General features: G+C 42.3%; 1 long non-coding RNA gene across 2 annotated transcripts in view; it reads left to right on the top strand.

The window, feature by feature from the left end:
* LOC123330017 overlaps nucleotides 1–13,613 on the top strand; it is a 52,616-nt gene that overhangs the window by 22,611 nt on the left and 16,392 nt on the right. For both annotated transcript variants that reach the window (XR_006545705.2, XR_006545706.2), the window contains exons 2-3: nucleotides 10,595–10,667; nucleotides 12,507–12,618. This is a non-coding gene — a long non-coding RNA (uncharacterized LOC123330017). The remainder of the gene's footprint in view (nucleotides 1–10,594; nucleotides 10,668–12,506; nucleotides 12,619–13,613) is intronic.

The raw sequence follows: 13,613 nt of genomic DNA, 5'->3' as shown, positions 1-13,613 counted from the left end.
CAAAGAGCTGCTGCTCCCGACAAGTGTGAACTCCATGGAAGCAGCTCCTGTTTGCTTCTGCGTTCTTGTCTGCCGCCCAATGTCCACTTACATACAGCTTATAAGAGGGATAGCCCTGTCTCTGGCTTCCTTCTACTTTTTTCTTTGTGTGTGTGTGTTAGTCACTCAGTCGTGTCGAACTCTTTGTGAACCCATGGACTGTAGTCCACCAGGCTCCTCTGTCCATGGAATTCTCCAGGCAAGTATACTGGAGTGGGTAGCCATTCACTTCTCCAGGGGATCTTCCCAACCTGGGGATCAAACCCAAGTCTCCTTCATTGCAAGCAGATTCTTTACCATCTGAGCCACCAGGGAAGCCCCCCCTTTTTTTTCTTTACCTCCTAGTTAATAGAGTAAAGCCCCAAATGAAATAAGATGTGATCCCATAAATTCCAGGATCAACCTAAGGTGAAAGACAATGTGACCTTCCATGGGGCCTTTAACTATGCTGCTCACAGATCTGCTCTTGCCAGGAATAAGGGAGAGCAGAGCATTCCTTTCTGAACAGCTATGGTCCATCTTCCAGGTTACTTGGACCTTTCATTATATGAGTCCTCCCAGTGATGGAGACCAACAAAAAGTCATTACTGTTTGGGTTCCTGATGCCTTTGAAAAGAAATCTAAGGTTTTGTACTGGGGATCACGTGGGCCTAGGAAACCAGAGTTTTACTGTCCACTTAGTTTGTAAACCACGTCTTTTCAGCATATGCCATGGCAGATGGTAGGTGATACAGCAATGTATTCAGTTAGATGAGCTCCCAGCTAACAACCGCTTGTCCCACCTACTCACTCGAGAAGCTGGGACATTCTCGTACCTGTCCTAAGAAATCCATCAAAACCAGGACAACATTGTCAAATGGTCAGTAATAGCAATGGATCTGTGCTAATGAAAATTCAGAGCTTCTCCATTCAGTGGAAAAAACTAAGCTGAAGCTGGTATCAGCGATTTTCCAGTGAGGCTGTCATTGTGATCTGTGATGCGCTATCAAGATGAAATTGGAACCAAGTGTACTTTCTTCAGGACATCTGTGAGATAAAAAATATAATGCTCCTTTTCTATCTTTGTGACATTGTTCGCCAAGATGTGATTCGGCTGTTAAGACCACTTGTGCTCTATCTCAAGGCTGAGGCTGACAATTCGCATAAAAGACTCTCCCTCTCTGGTTTGTTATCTGAGCTGCAGGGGCTGTCACGGCCACTCTTTGCAAGGGGGCTTCGGGGAGGGGACGCGCATGGGATTGACCCACTCTGGCTGCCCATCTGACTCTACGCTTCTGATCTCGTTTAATTTCCTGGGGTTCTGGAAAGTTGGGTTTTTTTTTTTTCTTTTTTAGTGCCCTCAAAACCAACTTCAGTGTTAAAAGACAAAAATGATGTTTAATTTTTAATAATTGTATGTACTTTGTAGAAATTCTAGAATATACATTATTGGTGTTAAAAAAGAAAAGAGGGTGCTACTATTTCCAGTTAGCACTTAGAGGATTTTAATGCATTTCCTCCCGATCTCTTTTCTATGGATGTGTGTGGTGGGAGGGAGGGGGCTTGTTTTTGTTCATTCTCACCGGAGAGACTAGGTTATTGAGTTGATATTGAAAATCCATTAAAAGCCCGTAGTGCTAAGCAGAAGAAAAATGCACGATTTAAATCCAAGAAAAGGAGCAGTAAAAAGTCACTCATTGGGATCCAGCACTGGCTGACAGCTATCGGGTCAGCCCCAATACGTGGCACTCCCTTGTGACCATGGTATACTCTCATGAAGGAACCTCAGGGAAACTAGTGGTTTAAAGAGGGGCAGTGTGGCCTCCTTGAAAAAAATTTCACTTCCGCAACAAGAAAATGGTGTGAGATGCATTCGCTTGTCTTTTGTCCTCTGAGATGACCTTGCATCACACTGGGGCCAAGATTTCCATCTGGGACGCAGAGTGGTTAGGACTAGCCAGGGGCTGCCTTGTCACTGCAGATGTCGGGGACCAATGTTCACGCTGACAGCTCAGGCAGAGAGTTGTTTGTTTCTTTTCCTTTTTAGTACAGTCAGTGTAGACATCCATTTTCGATTGCATACAACATTTTTAACATTCTGAGAGATGGACTTAGAGAAAATGAAGACACAATCATTGTTTCTTGAGAGGTAGAAATGGCAGTGGACTATGAAACAGACCTGAAATCTCATCTCTCTCAGCAGGGGATGAAGAAAATCTGTTGTATTAAATTGTTATTAAATTCCCCTTTCCTGGGCTGTGGAAGACAAGGGAAAGAGAGAGATGCTCAAACTTCACTGGAACATTTAGGAAAAAACCTAGCTAAGACGTAGCTCACTGATTGCTACTCGAAGAAGCTGCATATGAGTCTTATTATCAATATTTAAGGGCAATCACGATCCTGCAATGGTTTTTCCATCTCTACCCCTGATGATTTCCCTCTATTCCTTTCATCATTTTAAGTAACTATTTCATGTATTTATAAGTAACAACCACCATCCAAAAGATGAATTCCAGACTTCAAAGCAATGAGATTTTATCTTTTACATTAGGGCACACAACCTGAAGGAAACTCATTGATTGTACAGTTAACAATCCATGAGAACTTGTGGCGTCCTCTTAGCCAACTGGTTACACCCTGCCATGCTACTTTTCATGCCAAAATTAACCAGAGAGTCAAGTAAAAACTGCCAATATGAATCAGAGCGGGGAAAGCTAGAAAACACAGCTTTCAACTATAAAAATATTGGGTCCAAGACCCAGCACAAAAACGAGAGACCATAATACGAAATTTCATTTTTACAGAAGGTCAGGGTCAAGGGCGCTCCCATTAAAAATAAAACTCTATAAATATGGAAATCAGCCCATTGTTCTCGGGGAATGGGATATCTGCGAAGAAACTTGCAGGTGTAGGCATTTTCCATGGGTAACAAATGCTGACCACCAAGGAAACCCATCAACAAATGCCTAACCTAGAAAATAAGAAAAGGGAGCTACAGGGGAAAAGATACCTCCAGAGAAAAGCTGAGCAGTTCTTGTTAACTGAGGAAGGGGTAGGTAACCGGGAAACTTGAGTGGAGAAGTAAATCTCAGATCTGATGATGTGAGGAAGAAAGAAGCCAACCGGAGAGAACAGGAAAACCACACGAAACGGACAGGCTCACAAAACAGAAATCCCCAGTAATGCACGTAATGGAGGGTGTTTAAAGGACAATTCATTGAAGGGAATTGCCCGACAATAATACAGGGTGCCTCTGCCATCACCTTGAGAGGAAGGCAAGATTTTACAGTTCAGATTGGAACAGTCATTTTCATTTCATAAAGCCTACGTCTCTGGAAAATTGGGTTCCATGAATTGAGATTTTTGTTACATTAAGCTTTACTATTAACTTTCCAGTAGTTTTACAGGGGTAATTTATTTGAACCATTCGAAAGGATAGAACAGGCTTGTGAGATTAAAAATGAGTCAAAAGTTTGAAAGTTAATTGAGTAAATCAATTTGATAAGCAGTCAAACAACACTGATTTTTCAGGAAAAATAAATTGACACCAATTAATAAATTCAAAATTAAATGCAGTCAATTTTCAATAATCAATGCTAATGGAGAAAAGGCAGAAATGAGAAACGATCCACAGAGAATTCTAAAATCTCATTTCTGTTCAATCTCTTCCCCCATTTCCATTTCAATCTCTTTATTGAACAAATTTGGGTTTTAAAAAGCCTCTTGGTTTCCTTGCTGGTCATTAAATAAACATTTGTGAAGGGCTCCCTCTATGCCAGGCCCTAAAGAGAGCGTCCAGAAGAAATAGACCAGGGTTGAGGGACTGACCGGGATCCTGATAATAAGACAGCTAGTTCCAGTGTTTCTTTTTATCACTCCAGCAAAATGCAGAGCATAAATTAGAATTAATAAAAAGGAAAAAACTCCCTTAGTATGTATGTATACCCTTATCACAATTCTTCTTGAAAATAGAATTTTTCACTAGCTCTCGTTTTTAATCCTGATCTCTGTATGAACAAGAAAATAGCAGCTGGGGGAAGATGGAGAAAGAACAGAAACTAGGTAGCAAGCAAAAGCCAAGTATTTAGGAAATTAAGACACGGGCAGAAAAGCAGAGTATAATTCACTTGCAAACAATATTGAAGTTAACTTCAATTTTTCCTAGCAGATGAAGAGCTATAAAAATGGATTTATAAATGGGAATGGCATGACTGACAAGCCAAAGGCATATGTGGAGAGGATGTAGGAGTAACACAGAAATGATATCCATCCCACAAATAGCCAGGAGGACAGGCAGCTGGAGAAACCGGTGAGCGTCAGACTCACATTCACTGCTAACGCGGCCCATCAGGAAGCCTAGGCCACGGGAGCCCCAGATCCTAGGATCGGGAAGTTGGGGCTGGTCATGAGGAACTCCTTCTACAAGCTGTTTCCTTTCTATCATTTTTTTTTATTGAAGTATAATTAGTTGATATGTTGTGTTAGTTTCAAGTCTAGAGCAAAGTGATTCAGATATATATATATATTTATATATATATTCTTTTTCAGATTCTTTTCATTATAAGTTATTGCAAGACATTGAATATAGTTCCCAGGAGGCCTTTGTTGCTTACCTATTTTATATATTTTATATATAGTAGTAAATATCTGTTAATCCCACTCTAAATTTATCTCTCCCCCCACCCCGGCTATCCCCGTTGGTAACCATAAGTTTGTTTGACAAACTGTTTTCCTGTCTGCTCTTTGCACAAACACTGGAGGTGTGCCTGTTATGAGCTGGGCAACTCACAGAGCCTATCCACCTCAACAATGTGCAATAAGTTGTTTCTAACCAATAAACAAAGGAGAAAACAGTGAATGATCAAGTCAGTGCTTCAGAAAGTCCACATGTTCTTCAGCACCTGCAGCCCTCTTCTAGGTACTTCCTTATCCTTGGCTCCTGTTGGGCTCTTTCTCACCTCCTCATTAATGAGGACTCTTAAATCCCAATCACTATGACTTCAAACTCTCATGGGCCTTACCAGCCAAGTGACCCCAAGTGAATCTGATCTATTAATTTTCAAGAATCTGAATAAAGGCTAGCTGTAGAATTCCAAGAAATAAGATTAATGATTTTATTCTTAATTCCATCACTCATGGGCAGAATGGAAATAGAGGTGTTACATTACCAGATACCACAGACAGAGCAGATGTCTTCATTAGATAATTCTAGTGTCTCAGAGAGAGAAGTGCCCCTAACCTGAGCCCTCGGGCTCAGCCCCACAATTTATGCTATAATAAGACATGAACTCTGCACAGTATGATCCCAGGTGTCCTTGACGCTGGGTGGGATGACATTGCAGGCCGTGACTCAGCTGCCCTAGCAGTCTAATGATGTAGCATTGCTGCTGCTGCTAAGTCACTTCAGTCGTGTCCGACTCTGTGCGACCCCATAGACGGCAGCCCACCAGGCTCCCCCGTCCCTGGGATTCTCCAGGCAAGAACACTGGAGTGGGCTGCCATTTCCTTCTCCAATGCATGAAAGTGAAAAGTGAAAGTGAAGTCGCTCAGTCGTATCCGACTTAGGGACCCCATGGACTGCAGCCCACCAGGCTCCTCCATCCATGGGATTTTCCAGGCAAGAGTACTGGAGTGGGGTGCCATTGCCTTCTCCATGATGTAGCACAAGCTCACAAATATGGGATGCCAAGGATTGAGAAGAGAAGTATACCAAAGACTGAAGAGTGTCACCCAAATGCATGCCCATGCCAATAGCCAGAACAGAAGTATCATGAACCCAACTTAGCTACAGAAATACAAAAGGAATTCTTCCAGAATTCAGTGCCTGATCAATGCTGTCCCAGAAACCAGAGTTTAGGTAATAATAAACTCTTACATCTAGATGTATAAATAAATACACACACACACACACACAATATATATGTATATACACACACACTATATATATATATACACACACACTATATATATATATATATACACACACACACACATAACTGTGAAAAGAAAAGAAGCGAAAAACAAAGGAGAAAAGGAAAGATATACCCATTTGAATGCTGAGTTCCAAAGAATAGCAAGGAGAGATGAGAAAGCCTTCCTCAGTGATCAGTGCAAAGAAATAGAGGAAAACAACAGAATGGGAAAGACTAGAGATCTCTTCAGTTTTCTTGCCTGGAGAATCCCAGGGACAGAGGAGCCTAGTGGGCTGCCGTCTATGGGGTCGCACAGAGTCAGACACGACTGAAGCGACTTAGCAGCAGCAGCAGCAGCAGCAGAGATCTCTTCAAGAAAATGAGAGATACCAAGAGAACATTTCATGCAAAGGTGGGCACAGTAAAGGACAGAAATCATATGGACCTAACAGAAGCAGAAGATATTAAGAAGAGGTGACAAGAATACACAGAAGAACTGTACAAAAAAGATAATCATGACCCAGATAATCATGATGGTGTGATCACTGACCTAGAGCCAGACCTCCTGGAATGCGAAGTCAAGTGGGCCTTAGGAAGCATCATGAAGAACAAAGCTAGTGGAGGTGATAGAATTCCAGTTGAGCTATTTCAAATCCTAAAAGACAATGCTGTGAAAGTGCTGCACTCAATATGCCAGCAAATTTGGAAAACTCAGCAGTGGCCACAGGACTGGAAAAGTCAGTTTTCATTTCAATCCCAAAGAAAGGCAATGTGAAAGAAGGTTCAACCCACCACAAATTGCACTCATCTCACATGCTAGCAAAGTAAAGCTCAAAATTCTCCAAGCCAGGCTTCAACAGTATGTGGACTGTGAACTTCCAGATGTTCAAGCTGGTTTTAGAAAAGGCAGAGGAACCAGAGATCAAATTGCCAACATCCGTTGGATCATGGAAAAAGCAATAGACTTCCAGAAAAACATTTATTTCGGCTTTATTGACTATAGCAAAGCCTTTGACTGTGTGAATCACAACAAACTGTGGAAAGTTCTTAAAGAGATGGGAATACCAGACCACCTGACCTACCTGTTGAGAAATCTGTATGCAGGTCAGGAAGCAAGAGTTAGAACTGGACATGGAACAACAGACTGGTTCCAAATAGGGAAAGGAATACATCAAGGCTGTATATTGTCACCCTGCTTATTTAGCTTATATGCAGAGCACATCATGAGAAATGCTGGACTTGGATGAAATGCAAGCTGGAATCAAGATTGCTGGGAGAAATATCAATAACCTCAGATATGCAGATGACACCACCCTTATGGCAGAAAAAAAACAAACAAACAGATCAACAAAAGAAAAACAAACAGAAGTTTATTCACACATGCGTTGCACAGACCCAGGAGCACTCAGCAATAAGTAACTCAAAAGAATGGTTAGAACTTGGGCTGATATAGCATCTTAACAAAACAATAAATTTTGTAGAGAAGTGACGAGACAAAGGAAAGGGACTTTGGGCTTTGAAAGTGAAAGTCACTCAGCCTTGTCTGACTTTTTGTGACCCCATGGACTATTCAGATCAGATCAGATCAGTCGCTCAGTCATGTCCGACTCTTTGCGACCCATGAATCGCAGCACGCCAGGCCTCCCTATCCATCACCAACTCCTGGGGTTCACTCAGACTCATGTCCATCCAGTCAGTGATGCCATCCAGCCATCTCATCCTCTGTCATCCCCTTCTCCTCCTGCCCCCAATCCCTCCCAGCATCAGAGTCTTTTCCAATGAGTCAACTCTTCGCATGAGGTGGCCAAAGTACTGGAGTTTCAGCTTTAGCATCATTCCTTCCATAGAAATCCCAGGGCTGATCTCCTTCAGAATGGACTGGTTGGATCTCCTTACAGTCCAAGGGACTCTCAAGAGTCTTCTCCAACACCACACTTCAAAAGCATCAATTCTTCGGTGCTCAGCCTTCTTCACAGTCCAACTCGAACATCCATACATGACCACAGGAAAAACCATAGCCTTGACTAGACGAACCTTTGTTGGCAAAGTAATGTCTCTGCTTTTGAATATGCTATCTAGGTTGGTCATAACTTTCCTTCCAAGGAGTAAGCGTCTTTAAATTTCATGGCTGCAGTCACCATCTGCAGTTATTTTGGAGCCCAAAAAAATAAAGTCTGACACTGTTTCCACTGTTTCCCCATCTATTTCCCATGAAGTGATGGGACCAGATGCCATGATCTTCATTTTCTGAATGTTGAGCTTTAAGCCAACTTTTTCACTCTCCACTTTCACTTTCATCAAGAGGCTTTTGAGTTCCTCTTCACTTTCTGCCATAAGGGTGGTGTCATCTGCATATCTGAGGTTATTGATATTTCTGCCGGCAATCTGATTCCAGCTTGTGTTTCTTCCAGTCCAGCGTCTCTCATGATGTACTCTGCATATAAGTTAAATAAACAGGGTGACAATATACAGCCTTGATGAACCTCTTTTCCTATTTGGAACCAGTCTGTTGTTTCATGTCCAGTTCTAACTGTTGCTTCCTGAGCTGCATACAAATTTCTCAAGAGGCAGATCAGGTGGTCTGGTATTCCCATCTCTTTCAGAATTTTCCACAGTTGATTGTGATCCACACAGTCAAAGGCTTTGGCATAGTCAATAAGGCAGAAATAGATGTTTTTCTGGAACTCTCTTGCTTTTTCCATGATCCAGTGGATGTTGGCAATTTGATCTCTGGTTCCTCTGCCTTTTGTAAAACCAGCTTGAACATCAGGAAGTTCACGGTTCACATATTGCTGAAGCCTGGCTTGGAGAATTTTGAGCATTACTTTACTAGCGTGTGAGATGAGTGCAATTGTGCGGTAGTTTGAGCATTGTTTGGCATTGCCTTTCTTTGGGATTGGAGTGAAAACTGACCTTTTCCAGTCCTGTGGCCACTGCTGAGTTTTCCAAATTTGCTGGCATATTGAGTGCAGCACTTTCACAGCATCATCTTTCAGGATTTGGAATAGCTCAACTGGAATGCCATCACCTCCACTAGCTTTGTTCTTCATGATGCTTTCTAAGGCCCACTTGACTTCACATTCCAGGATGTCTGGCTCTAGGTCAGTGATCACACCATCGTGATTATCTGGGTCGTGAAGATCTTTTTTGTACAATTCTTCTGTGTTGTGTATTCTTGCCATCTCTTCTTAATATCTTCTGCTTCTGTTAGGTCCATACCATTTCTGTCCTTTATCGAGCTCATCTTTGCATGAAATGTTCCTCTGGTATCTCTGATTTTCTTGAAAAGATCCCTAGTCTTTCCCATTCTGTTGTTTTCCTCTATTTCTTTGCACTGATCGCTGAAGAAGGCTTTCTTATTTCTTCTTGCTATTCTTTGGAAATCTGCATTCAGATGTTTATATCTTTCCTTTTCTCCTTTGCTTTTCGCTTCTCTTCTTTTCACAGCTATTTGTAAGGCCTCCCCAGGCAGCCATTTTGCTTTTTTGCGTTTCTTTGCTATGGGGATGGTCTTGATCCCTGTCTCCTGTACAATGTCACGAACCTCATTCCATAGTTCATCAGGCACTCTATCTATCAGATCTAGGCCCTTAAATCTATTTCTCACTTCCACTGTATAATCATAAGGGATTTGATTTAGATCATACCTGAATGGTCTAGTGGTTTTCCCTACTTTCTTCAATTTCAGTCTGAATTTGGCAATAAGGAGTTCATGATCTGAGCCACAGTCAGCTCCTGGTCTTGTTTTTGCTGACTGTATAGAGCTTCTCCATGTTTGGCTGCAAAGAATATTCAGTCCATGGAATTCTCTAGGCCAGAATACTGGAGTGGGTAGCCTTTCCCTTCTCCAGGGGATCTTCCCAACCCAGGGATCAAACCCAGGTCTCCCATATTGCAGGTGGATTCTTTACCAGCTGAGCCACCAGGGAAGCGCAAGAATACTGGAATGAGTAACCTATCCCTTCTCCAGGGGATCTTCTGGACCCAAGAGTCAAACCAGGGTCTCCTGCATTGCAAGCAGATTCTTTACCAACTGAGCTATGAGGGAAGCCCTTGGGCTTTTAGGGGCAGCAAACTCTGGGAGGGTAAATATATGGGGGAAACTAATGGAAGATAAAGATGGTTTTGGCAGGGTTGGTTCTGTAGGGTCCTCTGGCACGGCCATCTCTGGGCTAATAAGGGTTTAGAGTTATCTCCTGTGATGAACAATTGTCATACCCTTCCTGGTAGAAAGACAGAGGGCAGAGAGTTTTTCTTGGCTGCCTCTTTTTTTTTTTTTTGACTGTGCCACATGGCATGAGGGATCTTAGTTCCCCAAACATAGATTGAACTCATGTTCAACACGGAGTCTTAACCACTGGACCACCAAGGAAGTCCCTTTCTTGTGTACTCTTTATTTTCAATTGCCTTCAGCTCAAAAAAATCCTTATGTCAGAATGGCATATTTTGGAGTAGAATATTCTAAACTCCTCCACCCCTTCAAGGCTTTCTGATGGGGTGGACACAGACTCCTCTGTGTCCTCCACACAAAGTTACTCTCTCTGTGTCATCACCCAGCTGATTTCTTTGGCACTTATCACTGAGTAACTTGTAATTACTTAGTATATTAGAAGCGATATTTTGAAAATTATTAAATTAGTTTTTCCTATTTACTTTTGTACCAGCAGGCCCAAGGTGTCCATCTGCCGCGGAGAAGATTAGAATGTGCTGCTGAAGTAACAAAGAAGAAGGATAAGGGTGATTTTCACTTGTAACATGCAAAATAGGATTATGCACAAAACAATAGCTTTACTAGCCAGGCATTTGTGTTGAGAGGACTTTCCAAAGTTCTCTAATAGCCTTCATGAAAGGCTATTGGGGGAGGGACACTTCTATTGTGATGAGAAGCTGTCCCTTTCCCCTTAAGACAAGAAAGCTGGTGAACCTTATTGCTCAATACGGGGAGGATGTAACAAAAGAGAAGTCAAAGAACACAAACAAACCGGAAGAGCCTGGAGAAGACTGGGGAGTGGAGAGCGAGAAGGAGAGCGAGTCAAGACCAGCTTTGAACCCGACAAAGGTGGTTACTCTAAATAAAAGAGGGCGTGAGGAGAGCACCAAGGGCAAGGATGGTCTCTTGCTCCCGTCTTCTGTTAGGGTCCTGGAAGAGACCACCCAACTTCAAACTTGGCTCCTGCAAATTGGCCCTGCAGTGTCATTGGGCAGAGAAGGCTCTGAGCCACTCTTGTTCCCATTGGACAGGATTTCTGAGTTGAGAACCGAGAATCCTGACAGTCGGGATACCATATGCGGAGGAAGACCAAGGATTGCGGGCAGCCCTCAGGACCTGGGAGAGAGAAGTCGAAACGATTCTCTCAGAACCTCCAGTTTGAACCAACACTGCAGACACTTTGATCTGGGACTTCTAGCCTCCAGAACTATACAAGGATAAATTTCTGTTGTGCTAAATCACTGTTTGTGGTGGGTTTTTTGTTTGTTTGTTTTGTTTTTTTTTTACAGCAGCCTTAGGAGACCAGCACAGGTACTATGTGAGGGGTGGCTTCAACAGAGCATTAGCATAGGGCTGGGAAGCACAGTGAAAGGGGAATCTTTTCCATGAAAAGCAGGATGCTCTGTCTCATGGGCGTGGTATAGAAGTGACTGACTGCAGGCAACAGCTACACAAAGTGGCCAGCTCAGCCAGAAAGGTGCAGGAAACCTAAAAAAGAGACTTCTCCATACACAGAAGCTCTATTGTCATTCCCAGAAGAAACCAGGCCTATGGTGGACCAAGATGGAAGCCAGTCTCAGCATGTAGGGCAAAGACATTTCTAATCGTAGAGCAAAGGAAATGAGGAATTTATGACAAAGCTCGAACACAGGAGATGGGAGAATGATTCTGCAAATCTGTGTGAGTTGCTCTAGTGCCTTAAGTGGAGGAGCCCTAGGAAATGAGGCATCAAGGGAGCAATGGAGATTTATAATCTGCAGATGCAGACAGCTGGCCACTGATGCTCTGTGGAAAAAATGGGATGAAAAGATGCTCAATCTCTTTCTCAATGAGATATTATCATCTTTATGATTATTATTTCCACCAAGTTGACACTTTATCTACCGAACTGGTATTTCCAGAAAGGATTTCTTCATTGGAATGAATTCTTGTCTTTTTCTACCAGATTCTAAGAATAAATGCATACCTCAAAGAACATGTATTTGGAATTCTAAGGGGTATTCTAGGTAAAATCTACTCTGCCATCTTTAAAACATATGAGATCAGTTGCACAAATACATTCATGGCAAACCATTTGTCAAAGAAATACACATCAGGTTCCACAGATAATTCCTGCGTTTTTATTCCCATATTAGATGTCACTGTAAATCACAGAAAGAGTCGAGGTGAAATAGCTTGAGATATTGTTTCACATTGCAGGAAATGTTATTTTTTTTTCTAATTCCAGCTTAATTGAAATTATTTACTTTGCAAGGAAATGTTTCAAAATACAGGTAGAAGGAAACACGTGCATTTTTCTCAGACAACTGAGCAACATCCTTGGCCAGTTTTCTCAGGAAAAAACGTATTAACCTTCTGTGTTTCAGAGACTGATAACCCACGTCTGTCTACTCCCTCCCACTATTGACTGATTAAAGTCAAGGAGAAGAGGTTGAATGAGTCAGAAGCTCCCCAGGCCTTTCCTGGCTCCTGTTTCTGGTATGTTTGCAATTTAAGCTTTACCTACATGAAAGGGTGGCATCTATTTTATGTGGCATAGCCTAGAATTTCAGCACCCAGTAAGCAAGATTCTCCTCCTCTTATGGACGAGGTCAGTTCTGCAAATCCAGACGTACGTGATATTAGACAAAGAAGCAAACCAAAAATTTCGATGCAATTAAAGACCCCAAATCCAAATGGCTGATTTTGATTAACATGTACCCTTTTCCTCATGCTAATTCATTGGTTCACTTATTGGATTTCAAAATTGTACCCTATGCCCTCCAGCTTCGGCAAACAAAGACATAATTTAAAATACTGAGACACAAATGGGCTATTTATTACTGTGTAAAAGAGCCATTATTACAGTGACTTTTTTTTCCTCCAGGAAACTAGCTCTTTTCAAGTTATTTACCCTGTTGTCAATTATTACCATCATTAATAATGATAATGATAATCATTAAGAGCCAGCAATGTGTTGGGGAATGAATAGAGCACAGAGCCAGGCATGGTCCCAACGTAGCGAGACAATGGTGATTTTGTTTCAACCCAGATTTCACAAAGTAAGGATGGCAGATAGCAGGACAGTCTCTACCCATTATCCCCCCTCATCCTTTTAATTTCAAAGCTCCCTTTTTGCAAGTCCTTGGGCATGCAGAGGGTGTGAATTCACAGGCGCCCTCTTTTGCATGACCTGGCACATACCCCAGCCCGTGCAACTCCTCAGGCTGGCACTAATTGCCAGATGCCCCCCAGCTGAAAGGGACTGGATGTTAGTCCCACTGGATGTGCTGTTAGTGGAATCTGTTATCGAGTCACAAAACAAGATGCCAGTCTGGCACTATTTTGCAAACTGGAAATATATGGGGGAAACACAGACGCCCTGTCTGACGATGAATAGCTAAGCTGTGAAACTGAGTGAGTGGGCACCTACTAGAAATGAGTCTGTCAATAATGACTGCACCGTGTGAGAGAAGCATGATGTATTCGTCTGT

This window comes from Bubalus bubalis, chromosome 17 (genome assembly GCF_019923935.1).
Source record: "Bubalus bubalis isolate 160015118507 breed Murrah chromosome 17, NDDB_SH_1, whole genome shotgun sequence".
Classification (NCBI taxonomy): Eukaryota; Metazoa; Chordata; class Mammalia; order Artiodactyla; family Bovidae; genus Bubalus; species Bubalus bubalis.
Note: the sequence above shows the minus strand (reverse complement) of the source record. Positions and strands in the feature narration are given on the sequence as shown.